This window comes from Teleopsis dalmanni, chromosome 1 (assembly GCF_002237135.1).
Source record: "Teleopsis dalmanni isolate 2A chromosome 1, ASM223713v2, whole genome shotgun sequence".
NCBI classification, from domain to species: domain Eukaryota; kingdom Metazoa; phylum Arthropoda; class Insecta; order Diptera; family Diopsidae; genus Teleopsis; species Teleopsis dalmanni.
In genome coordinates this window covers 180744610-180758049 of record NC_051846.1, presented here as the reverse complement: position 1 = coordinate 180758049, position 13440 = coordinate 180744610, and the positions used below count along the sequence as shown (strand labels likewise).

The following is a 13440-nucleotide window of genomic DNA, read 5'->3' as shown; positions in this document are numbered from 1 at the left end:
TTACTTGACTTAGTTCATACATACATATACATTAAAACCAATAAAAGTCAACTGGCTACCAGCAATTAACAAAAGCTAACAGCATCAAAAAAAATCTGTTATTTATTAACAATCGTCTGCAGTAGGATAATAAGCAAATGATCTATGCGTTATACTGAATAATGCATGGATTTAACAAAAACAATGCAAATTACCTTATTAGATATGTAAAATAATGATATTGTAACAAATATTAATAGAATGTTTTAGAAAAATGTGTGCTGAAAATGTCAGTTATTAGCGCAAAAACATAGATATTAATTGACATTGAAACAGAGGCTGACACCTCTAGATCGATTCAATTGATTCAAAAGTGTATCTTTATACTATTGTAAAGTCTCAAATACTTCAATATTCTCGCCACGCATATACAAAAAATAATTTTTATATTATTGTATTAATATTTATAGAAAATCAATGACGATATAATAAAACCGTGTACATATATATACTCAACAAAATCAATTTTATACTTAATTTGATAGTTTTTCTATTAGTAATAATGTTGGGTTGGATTCATATAATTATTTTTGTACTTAACTTTTAGATCATGAGATAATTCCACCTTAAAGTTTTAATAAGCAAATTAAAGTTTTAATAAGAAATAATATTTACAAATAAAAAAGTCAATGTTGCGATCTATCTTCAGTTAAAAAAAATTGTATATTAACATTGCAATTACAAATTAATTGATAATTTCAATTAAAAGATCTAGAATATATACTTGACATCAGAATCACGCCCATACTTATGTACATATACTTATTAAAACTCATGCATTCGAAGCAAATATAAAAATATATATGTATATATATATTCAGTGTGTTCATTTACGTATATGAAGTTTATTTTTATCAATATGGAACCGTATTGCTTTTTGTATGAATGACGTTATTTTTTTTCTTGTCGGTTTTCTGTTTTCTTTTTATTATAAGTATAAACAAGCTCGTGTCAGCATGAATGTAGGGTGCCTTAGTATAATACGAATTTGATACGATAAGCTATAATATAAACGTATATAAAAATAAACTGTTTTCAGTGTACTTTGCTGTGCCACCCAAAAACGATATCGTATCGTACGACGATTTATTTTCATTTTTTTTTCAGTTTGTCTGATTCGATACTATAAGGATGAAATGAAAGTTTTAAATAAATTCATTCTGTATAAATTTGTTTATGTATAATTTCAATGTACAAATAAATTTGTTTATATTATCAACAGAAATTTATACTGAAACGTATTTATCAGTAATGACATTTAAATTATAAACAAAAATTATTGTAAATAAACTATGATAAAGCAAGCATATTTTTCCAAAACATAAGTACAATATATTTTTCTTCAAGTTTAAGATTATAATGTAAATACAATCGAACTTCCACAACTCGAACTTCTATAACTAGAATTTTCTATAACTCAAACTAAGTAGAATGCAACAGGGTTTTTTTTGCAAAATGGTACTTCGAGTTATGGAAGATTGACTGTATCTTTATAGTTATTACAAAAATATTAATTTTTTTGTTTGGTTTTCGTTCTTTTTTAAGTCTCATTATTACATTATTATTAAAAAAAAAAATTTTTTTTTATGTAAATGTTTTAATATTTTTAAAAATTATTGTTGTTATTTCAAGCAGTATCCTAAGTAAGGGTAAATGAATCTCTACTATTCTCCCATTAATTCGATAGAATTAAAATTAATCATTTTTTTTTTAATAGCTTAGATTTACAGAAACAACCTAAGAAACATTAAAATTTCTTTAAAAGTAATTTAACGTTTTAATAATTTATAGTAATGATAAAAAATTTTATAAAAATAAATGGGAAAAAATATAAATTGTTTTTCAAAAGGTTTTTAATATAGCGAAAAATTGGAGATAAAGCAATCTTATGATTATAAAACATTAAATATTTATCTCTAATTCCCTCCCCTTCCACTTTCCTCTTGTTATAACCCTACTCGGTTCTGTTACTTTGTATTTCTGCATCTTTATCTAGCTTTGCTTTCCTTTCTTTCATATCTGTTACTATCCGTCACTGTTGTTCTTCTGTTTTCTTTTCGTTGTGTTCTTTTCTTTTTTACTGTATTTTGCTTTATAGTATATTCCTTTTTCCTGCTAAATTTGCTTTTTCTTTCTTTTATTTTCTCTTTCTGTCTGTCTTTGTTACTTTATCTATTCTTATTCAGTTATTTTTTAAGTTATTTTATATAACTTATATAAATATTATATATTGATATAAATTCTTGTCATTATAATTTTCTTTTATTTAATTAATTTAATTTAAATAATGGTAATATAAATAATTATATAATATAATAATGATAATATAATATAATATAATAATGATAATAAATTATAATATAATAATGATAATAAATTATAATAACAAATTGTAAATTTATTTAATATTAAGTTATAATAAAAAATTGTGAAATTATTTAATATTTTTTAATAATCAATTATAATAATAATAATAAATTATAATATTAATAGTATAATAATAAATTGTAAGAATAATATAATAATAAATAATAATAATACAATGATAAATAATGATAATAATAATATAATACTACATAATAATAATATCGTATTAGATTATAATAATAGTATTATAACAAATGATAATTAATATAAGTTAAAACAAAAATTTTAAGATAATAATATTTAATTATAATAATTACTAAATAAATTTTAAATAATCTCGTTTATATATTTGTTAACTACATATATGTAACATATACCTAAGATACTGTTTTATACTTCACAGAAATTATACAGAAATCAAGAATCCCACATTTATTTTATCAGCTGGTTTTTAATATATTTTTATTATCTAAAAAAACACCTTTATATATGTACGTACCATCTCTATTTTTTTTTTGTTAAAGTGCATTCTGTTTTGTATAAGTCTGACTCATGAAATTAACGAGTTCAAGGACCTATATACATATTTGGCGAAGCTCTTAGTACTATCAAGCTTCGAATATTTTCTTATATTTCTGACAGAGAAAGATTATTGTTTTTATTTTCTACAATACATTCTCTCTTTGTTTTGAATTATTAGTCAGCTCAAAATACAAGTAAAAATAAAAATGAGTACATAGATATACTTAGGTATACTTATTATTATAATATTAAGTGTTCTGGTTAGCAAACATAAGATAGATTTGATTTTATTTTAATTTTTAGATTGATTTATTACGCTTTTTATGATGAAAAATAATATAAATTAAAGAATTTATTTACTTTCAAAAAATATAAATGTTATTGATGATAATTTTTGTTTGCATCAGAAAAAATATAAAATGCTCAGTAAATTTTTATATACTTCATATTGCTGTAATTGGGTATATTATGTTTTTCAAAATATTTTCAACATGATGATAGACATATCAGAGATAAAATAATATTACCATGATCTTGTGTTTATAATTTCTTTGTTAATATTTAGCTCTAAATCTCTTTCCCACCCACATTTCTCTTATCATAAGTCTACTTACTTCTGTTTCTTTACATATCTGTATCTCTCACTGCTACTATCCGTCATTGTAATTTTCCTGTTTTGTCCTTTTTTTTCTACACTCTTTCGTTTTTCTTTACTTTTTTCTTTCTACTTTTAGATTTGATTTTCTTTCTTTCAGTTTCTCTTTCTGCACAGCATTCTTACTTAATCTAGTTTTATTCAGTTATTTTATATCACTTTATATTTTTAAAATCTACATTTACTTAACATTATAAGTGGTAAAAATTTAGAATTAAATTTTAATATATATGTTTATAAGAAAAGAGTGTTAAAATCTACTATTTTATATAACGCCTGCATAATTCATTTTATTGAATAATCTGTAACATTTCTGTTATATATATCATATATACTATTATTATAATTACAAGGGAGAATGTGACCTAAAAGTTCCATTGTACTATCCCTTGAGAGCGTCTTCCAAGTTAATCTGAATAAACCGAGTGGTGTCTCTTAGTTCTAGAACTACTTGGGAGAATGCGATCTAAAAGTTCAATTGTACTATCCCTTGAGAGGGTCTTCCAAAATAACCTGAATAAACCGAGTAGTGTCTCTTAGTTCTAGAACTATTTGGTTCAATGAAAATTAAATGGAGGTATTGCTCACGTATTCTTGGCAATTGTAGGACCCAAACCAAAAGTAGAAGTGGAAAAAAAATAAGTGGGCGGAAGTTTAACTTTGTAAGTGGTATTTACGAAAGAACATGTCCAGTTAAGAAACCGCTAATTAATGTGAGTTTAGATTTATTTAGAATGAGAAATCTACCGTTTTAGTTATTAATCGAATGAGTTGCCTGAATAACATTAGGTTTTTAGAGTTAGTTTTGTTCTTTACTAGCGTTTTACTACCTTCTTAATTTAGTTATATATATAAGCTTAAATGCCTTATATCATTCTTTACTTTGTCTAGAATAACAAAAAGTGGAAAGATTTTCGACTTTACCCATAACAACTGCAATATATGCTTTTATGCTATTGTAGTAATTCAAATCAGTATAGATTTATTAATTACCACAGTTTTAAAAAGTTCTTCAACAATATTCTTCTTGTATTATTTTTAGAAATAACGTGTAAACCACACATATATAAATATTCTATTATAATTTATTATTTTTTTTATTGTGTTAGTTTATTATTATTTACAAAAATTTATTTACTTATCTGAAACTATACTGATAAAACTATGCGTGTCAGTAGACCCTGTTTATTATGGCATATGGTTTTAAATCGCACTAAAGTGTCTGGCATAAGAATGGAATAGAATAGATTAAAAAAAAATACTTAGTTTCTCTGCCTCAGAGGTAAGCATCAAGCACTACTTTAATTGGCAAAGTTGTATACTTCAAAATCTACTTAGAGGTCTAACTCCACCTGGTATCGTTCGAGATTAAAAAGTCTATGGCCTAGCACTACTTCAATTGGCAAAGCTGTATACTTCAAAATCTACATAGAGGTCTAACTCCACCTGGTATCGTTCGAAATTAAAAAGTTTGTGGCCTGACTTATGAGCAATCAAAAAAACAACTTAATCTAGCGTATTATAGCAGCCATTTAAAAATATAGTTATTTCAAAATTTTTATATAGTGTAAATGTCTAGGTGCAGCCTAAGCTTCAAAAAATTAAAAAAAAATTTTTTTTTTAATTTCTTTTTATTTATTGAATACTAATCAATTGATTGAAATTAAGATAAAGAAGTGAGAAATATGCATTTTAATAATTGCTCATATGTGCCTACTCTCTGAAATTATTATGTAGTAAAAAAGGAAATATATGCGTACGACAATGATGAAAAAAAAAGTTTCCAAGTACGAATTAGTAGATATATTTTATGAAATTTAAACCAACAAAAAACTATGAAAAATACTAGCAAAACGTAGTAAAAAACCACGACGACCTTGACGATGACGACATGCTTCAGCACATAAACAAACTGCAAACCGATATATTACTATCTACCAACATACAAATAAATGTATCTAAAACATAATACGTACAAAGGGTTGTATGTATTTTTGCATTCGTAGTGCTGCTAATAGTTTATGTATGCATGTATGTAGTCGCTTAAAGTAGGTAACATAATTTTTCATATCTGTAATATTTTTCACGTATTTATTTTCCACAGATATACTTATTAATAGCACTTATAGTGGCACTAGTAAAATTGCAATGAAATAATGATAATGAAAACGAAAAAGAATAAGTAAACTCAAAAATCGCGCTCATTAAATCGGAGTGTTTAAACAAGATACTCATAAAATATTGTACTTCAGATCGATATTTGTGAGGTGGCCTAGTATAACGCATGCAAACAAACTGAAAACAATGGAAATATTATTCACAAAGAAAGAAGAAATGCATATTTTCTTTTACCTAATATCTAAATACATATTTTTCTAAGAATATTTTTGTGAAGACAAAAATTTTGTGATTAAAAATTTTCCGTACAGATTATTTTATTATTTTAAAATACTTGAAAATTAAATCTTTCGCGGAATTTCCATTTATTACAATAGACTACGCATATGCGCTCGTTTATTTGGGAATTCATGGGTGCACTCTAAATACCTTAAATTATATCTTTTGTTTGTGCTAACAAAACGATTTATGATACCCGTACTTGTAAACATGCTTGATATGTTGTGATTACCAGTTTGTTTAACGCTTTAGAAATATAAGAATATTTTGTCCTATCTTTTATGTATAACATTGACTTTTTATTTTAGGACTTCTTAACAAGTAAATTCAGTTACTTATCGCATACTTAGTTCTTTTTATTTTCACTGAACGCCAATTATATTTAGTGTCCTTATCATTTTAAACAAAATTTATTTACCCAATCAAGTCCGTATTTGTGACGGAGTGGCGTTGCAAATTAAAAACTGAATAATTATAAAAATAATCTCTAATTAAAAGAATTGATTAATTGATTCAAGAAAAAGTAATTACTTTGCTTTTATATTTGTGTACATAAAGTCTATCAGTTAATTTTTGAGGACTACAGCTCTTCAAGTGGGCCTCACCTCTTTAGCTTCGTGTCTGTATCTAACTTATTGCAAGTCATATATTGATAGGAAAAAAAAGTTAGTTTCTGTTAAGCGCAGGTCGTATTGTTTTGTTTATGAAGAAAACGTCAATATTTTTGTGTTAAAAACAGTAAAAAAAAGCAGGTTTTATGGAACACTCGGTTATATGATGTCAAAGAACTAGACTGGTGGATCCATGTCAACACAACTTCTATTGATCATGCATAACTGTTATGTCACTGTCCAGGTTTAATTAAATTCAGTTCAAGTATATGGCAGGCGTTGTTCCTCCACCCATCTCTGTTCACAATACTAGCATTCAGCAATGTAGCCGATTGACTATTAAACAGTTGATCTTTTCATTGAAGTAACGGTACCAAAAAATGTTTATAGTTTATTGAGGACTTTCTTATACTTTATTTATCTAAATTAAAAATGCTTTATAAAAAAGTAACCATTTAATATTAGGAAGTCTCCTGATGAAGGTTAAAGCGAATTTGCCGAAATACATATAGGAATATACAAAAATTTGTCAATTAAAAAACTGAACTTTTAATCAAAAAAATTCTCAAATCAAGTGACAAACAAGAATATATAAATAATTTATTCGTATATATATAAATGAAATCAATGTTGTTAAGAAAAAAATCAATTAAATTCTGGAGTTTACATAGTAGAAACTCTATATAATTTGTTATTTTACTTTATCCACTAATTCTTATTAATATTATGGAGATGGTCAAGCAGACCCTAGCGTGGATTCGAGAAAGCTTACTTGATTACCCTTTCTTGCAAATTTGGTTGTCTTAGACGATTTATTTATAAAATTCAATCTGTCTATTGTCTATTCATAAAATTGTGTTCTTTATCCTAAGCATAATAGTCATTGAAGTATTTAAGCCTGCACAACTATCCACTATTTTATTTTTCTTTCAAGTTGCTAAAATTTATTTTTTCTAAGCCATCAATTAATCCCTATTTTGCATGATCTTTTTATCATAGGACCTAGTGTCGATATATCTCATACTTCCAATAATTTTGTTTGTTTACTTTTATAAGCATAAATTTATCTTTACTAATTTAAAGATAAACGATTTAAAAAAATGATTTCGACTTTCACTATATTTAGCTATATTTCTTTTATAAATTCATGATATTAACACGCGAAGACTTGGTGTAGGGTATGCGAATTATATACATTTACCTAGCAATTGTTTTTTCTTTTCACAAACAATACAATACACAGTACGTCAGACAGCAGCTATGTGTAAATTAATACATGAAAGTAATTTTAATATGTATACGAGATACAATTTTTAAGATATCTACTTTATATATTACTATAATAAATAATGTATATATCTTTTAATTACGCTTCCATATTTTATATAGATATTTTTGTAAAATAAATTCATAATTTAAATGAAATACATAAATTATTTTATTCCTCTCATATTAATTTAATTTATTTAATGATTTGTTTGGTGTTGCTGTGAAAACAAAAAAAAAATAAAAAATATTTAAAAAATAACTTTGTAAAGTAAAAACATCTGTAAAAACAAAACAAATGTCTGTTTCCTCGAATACACGTTACTCTAGCAAAATTTGTACTCTGTACTAAGCAACACCGAATGAATGCATTCAGACATATTTGCAAGAAAGAGAAAGTGAGAAATACAAAATATGTTCAAACGATAACACACACTATAACTAGCGAGAGAGCGAGAGGAAGTGAAAATTGTATCTATGCTTTGTTTTATACTTTTAACTTTGGTAATTCTACTACTGAAATGAAAATTCGACTTCACTTTATTGTTCAGTTTCTCTTGAGAAGTGAACAGATTTACTTCTCTTAATTATATTTTGTGTTATTTAAACCGCGCACGGGCACGGCTGAATAAAAAAAAATAATTATATTGTTTAAGAAATTATTTATAATTTTAAACGTTCAACGTTAACATTTCGAAGAAAACATGTATTAATTTTAAAACGAAACCAAGAAAATAAAAATATTTTCTGTCATCATGCGTGATGTTTGTGTATGTAACGAGATCAATACATATAAAAAATTTAATGAAAGTATTTAAAAATCAATTAAAACACACATCATAACCTTAGAAATTAGGCACTAGTCAAAACGAAATAAGAAAATCGAACACACAAATACTACGAATAAACGAAAACGAAAATGTACGTAAAAATGTCAAAATATTGAAAGAAAGAAAAAACGATTTAATAAAATTTTACTTTTGTCATTAGAGTTGCATATTTAAAATATGCAACTTAGAAAAATAGAATAAAAACTGAGTTATAAAAATAATTAAATGTTGTAATTTAATATTATATAATTGCAATCAAAAAGTGAAGCAAAATTATTGAAACAGATTTTTTTTTTGCAATAGAAGAAATGTAATTTTTTCTCATTGTTTTTACGTTATATACGCAGTGCTGCGTAAAATACACAACTACGTGTATATGACATATATATGTATAAATTTCCGTTCAAAGTAATGTGTGTATGTATAGGCAGAGCGCATGTAACTATGTTATTCGTTTGCTGCACTATTTGCTTTAGTTGTTGTTTTTTTTTGTTTTTGTTTTTGTAGTTTGCAAATTACCTTGTAAGCTCTCTTTGTTGTATATTTATTAATCGGTGCTTCGGTACTTCCACATCACTACTCAAATGTATGTAAATAAATTTTGTTTATAATTTGTTGGTGAAGAATTCAGTAAAAATAAACAAGTTATGAAGTAAAAATGTTGATTTGTGTGCAGTGTTTAGTGCTAACATATGAAAAAAAAAGTTAACTATTTTCATTTATATATAATATGAAAAGTTTTAATATATTATGTGTTTAAATATACATAAATCAAATAACTTATATATTAAGTTTATATAGGTTATGACCTAAATATTGACTTGACTACTGTAAAAGATGCACCTTATTTGACCTTTATAAATGTGGCGTAGAAACACGTGCTGTGTGTTGAAAATGGGTGGGGTACAGCCTGATAAAAATCTATAAAACTTTTTCTTTTGTGCCGTGGTCAACATTAATATAATTAAATTGCTACTTTAATATATTTTATGTAATATATAACTTATACTTAAACGTATGTACATACGTATATATTGTTTTTATAGTTAGTGGCTAAAATAATTTTTAAAATCATGTGTTTGTATTTCCTATTAATAATATAAAACTTTCTAGCCGGTAAATATTTACACATTAGTATGTACATGAAATTATATTTAGCTATCTGTACTTGCTTATCTATTATTTTCAAGTGGTAAAGCCAATTTTGCTTTTAGTTCTATACAATAACAGTTTATATAGAATAAAACAAAAATAAAAACGAAACCTGCTGCAATCGATGAATTCATTCATGAATCACACATTTCGCGTTTATTCTCTTCAAGTGTTGTGGGATTTGTATACCTATTACACATTGAATAATTTTTGCATATGCTTTTTCAATAGTTTTATTTTCTACTACTCATTCTATCTATATTAAATTTTTTATGTTTTTCAATTAAATAATTTGCAAACTATATGCGACCCAATTAAGTAGTTGAGAGCTCCTCATGTAGTAGTTGTAAATCAAATTCATTTTCATTCATAACAAAAAAAGAACCTCGAAAGGTGCAGTTCTACAATAGAACAAATGCCTCAAGCATCACGTACAGTTTAATATTCTTTAAAATATAATAAATCAAAACTAACAAAAGTAAATATATTTAAAATTTTTTAAACAAACTTTTAAAATTTACTTCTTAAACTAAGTGAGTGAAGTCACATAATCAAATAAATCTACTACACAACAAATATGTATATATATGTACATAGTTTTATATACATATGCAAATATATAAGAATTTATAAATTATTTTTGCACATATTTAGAAGCAATAAACATACATACATGGAATAGAAATCTAATTTAACGCGTTTTTAACAAAAACAATTTTCTTCTACAAAATTGTTCAAAAAATTAAAAGAAATATACTTATTTTGTCATTTATTTTTTAAAAATAACATGATAAGATAAATACATTATTCTTAAATTTAAAATATTAACTTAAAAATTTTTTCAAGTCATTCTTTAAGAACTAGACATTATTAATATATGTTTACTAATAGTTAATTAAAAATATTTTCTGCTAGTAGTTGCCTTTAATTAATTTTTTTTTTATTAATTATTTCAAAAAATCGATTGAAATCATATGATTTCTCCATAATAAGTACAAAAATTATATTTAATCAAAATAAGATGGCACATACATATAACAGCAGGCGGCAACTTTCATTCGTTCAAGAGAGGTGTCTGAACAAAAATAGGTTAATTTGTTTCAAATATGTTAATTTGTTTCAAATAATAATCAAAAAAAAAATATCGTATTACTTTTTTTATACAAGCCTTTTAATTCATAGTTTTATAACCATAAGCAACTCTAAAATCCGTTTGAATTTGGTGGTGTTATATGTTCTGCTAAAATCTTTTCTTTTGAAGGACGTTCATATAACTCAGTCTAAGTATCACCGACGTGCGCTAGGAACATAACGATTAGTGTTTGATAAAGCTTGACAATTATATATCAATGCAAATACTGATTGTTTAGGTGCTTAGTTAAGCCATTTGGGGGAATTAGTCTTTAATCTATTTAATTGCTAACATTATTATACCAGTTTATAGTTGATCCCAGATATTAAGTCATTCGTAAAAGTTAGGCTGTATTCTTCCATTTTTTATTTTTAGCTTCTATAAGCGGATTTGTTTCTTTGATAACTGTTTTATATTTTCTAATGCTCTTGTTGTGGATAAATCCATCGGACGCTGTATTCGTTGCTTCCGTGAATGACGATTTGACTTCTATACATCAGATCGATTTTGGGACGTTGTTGTTGTTTTAGTCCGCAAAGATCTGCTTGTGTAGTTTTTTTTTTAATGAATTTAAAAGAAAGTCCGTAATACTTTTTATATTTCTTTTTTACATATTTATATAAAGTACGAATATAATATTTAATATAAAACTATTCCAAAATATATTAATATCTAATTATTAATTTATTTTTTTTATTTTTAGGAAACTAAATAATAAATGCAAGTGTGGAATAATTCCAAAGAGAATTCAGTTCCATAACACTGACTCCAAACAATACAAAATGGATTTCTAAAAAAGATAATACCATTAATAAACCGATATCACTCACTTCTACAAACGACGACCACTAATCAACACTCCCGGATAATGCAATCGTCAAACACTTTAGTTCTTAGCAACTAAATGTTTTAGTCAATCAACAAAAACAACAAAACAAATAAACACTGTTAAACAACGTACAACACTAAAATAAATAAATTTTGAATTTATTTATTACGATTAAAAAAAAAACCAACAGGCAACGGAACAAATTACATCAACAAATTTTTTAATAAAACGTAGAAAAACTTTTTTTGGAACAATTAAACACAAACGAGAAGAAAACACTCAATAATTAAATAAATTGAAGTACAATACGTCAACATAAATATTTTTCAGTTTACACTATAACCAATATATAGCGAATTACTTTAAATGTAATAAAAATCCCAACATATAATTTAAAAGATATAAATTAAACATCTACAACTATTTAATTTAAAAAGAAGTTAAAATTGCAAATAGTTTTGGAAAATAAATAATTATAAAGCAAAATTTTAAAAATTGCTTAAACTATCGAAAATAGTAAGATCCAACCCAAGTTATATACATATATAAAACAAGCATTCAATTCTGAAGCCAAAGAAATTTGTTTAGATAATACAAGCAAAAAAAATTGAGAAGTATATACCAAAAATGTTGGCAACATATGAAAATGTTTCTCCCAACTTAATGTTGTGGTCAAATCTTACAGCTGTTATAAGTGCACATCTTAAACATGCCTAAATTTACAAGAACCAACGTTGCTATTAGTAAAAACATATTTTACCATCATCGAAAGCTTCTTGTCCGTCATTTCAGATGCAAGTCGCTAAATTATATCTATCAACCTAATAAACTAGTTGATATACTAAACAGCATATTAGCAACACCTGCACCAAAGAATATTGCTGACGCTGTAAATTACAACATATATAATAAGCACCACAGCTTAGAAAGTCTTATCCGCGGTAGTGTCAACATAACCGGAAAAAAGAGCACCAACAGCAGTTATCAGTTACTGCCCAGTTTCATAGAAATTGGTTTCTTTATAACTGAATGACCCGATATCCTGTTGCAAAAATTAAGTGAACGGTAAGTGTTATGTTAAAATCATTTGATATTTATGTTTCTATATAAATGCGATTGTATGCGATTGATTTTATTTTTATTTAAGTTACATATGTGCGGTGTTATGAAAATGATGCATAATAGCACCAAAAAAAAATTTAAAGGTCCAATGCTATTTTATTTTTTCCAAATTATTATTTATTTTATATAAAAATACTAAATAATTATCTCAACAACTAAACAATTTTGCTCTTGTTTTATTCGAATCCTTAAATAGAATATAAGCATAATTGATAATTGACATTGTTTGTATAAATTTTAGCATTTACATTAAATATACATTTATATTTTTGTTATTTAATTATATTAATTTTTAAGTAAAATGTCTAAATTGTTGGTTCGTTACTGATTGTTCTTTTATGTGTATAGTATATTGATTGTAAGTTGAGAGTTGTTTAGTTTTAGTTACTAAATTTGGCGTTCTTAAAGCTAAAATTTCGTTTATAGTAAATTGCAGTGGACCTCAAAATTATATTAATTTTTTTTTGTTTTTGTTTTTTTCGCACGTTTATAAATATAAATGTAGTAGCTGGCAGTAA

General features: G+C 25.2%; 1 protein-coding gene across 4 annotated transcripts in view; it reads left to right on the top strand.

The window, feature by feature from the left end:
* LOC119670511 overlaps positions 1-13440 on the top strand; it is a 33333-nt gene that overhangs the window by 12928 nt on the left and 6965 nt on the right. For 2 of the 4 annotated variants that reach the window (XM_038080788.1, XM_038080790.1), the window contains exon 2: positions 11675-12865. The gene's annotated coding sequence lies outside the window, so the exon portion shown is untranslated. The other 2 variants (XM_038080789.1, XM_038080787.1) reach the window with 2 other exon arrangements.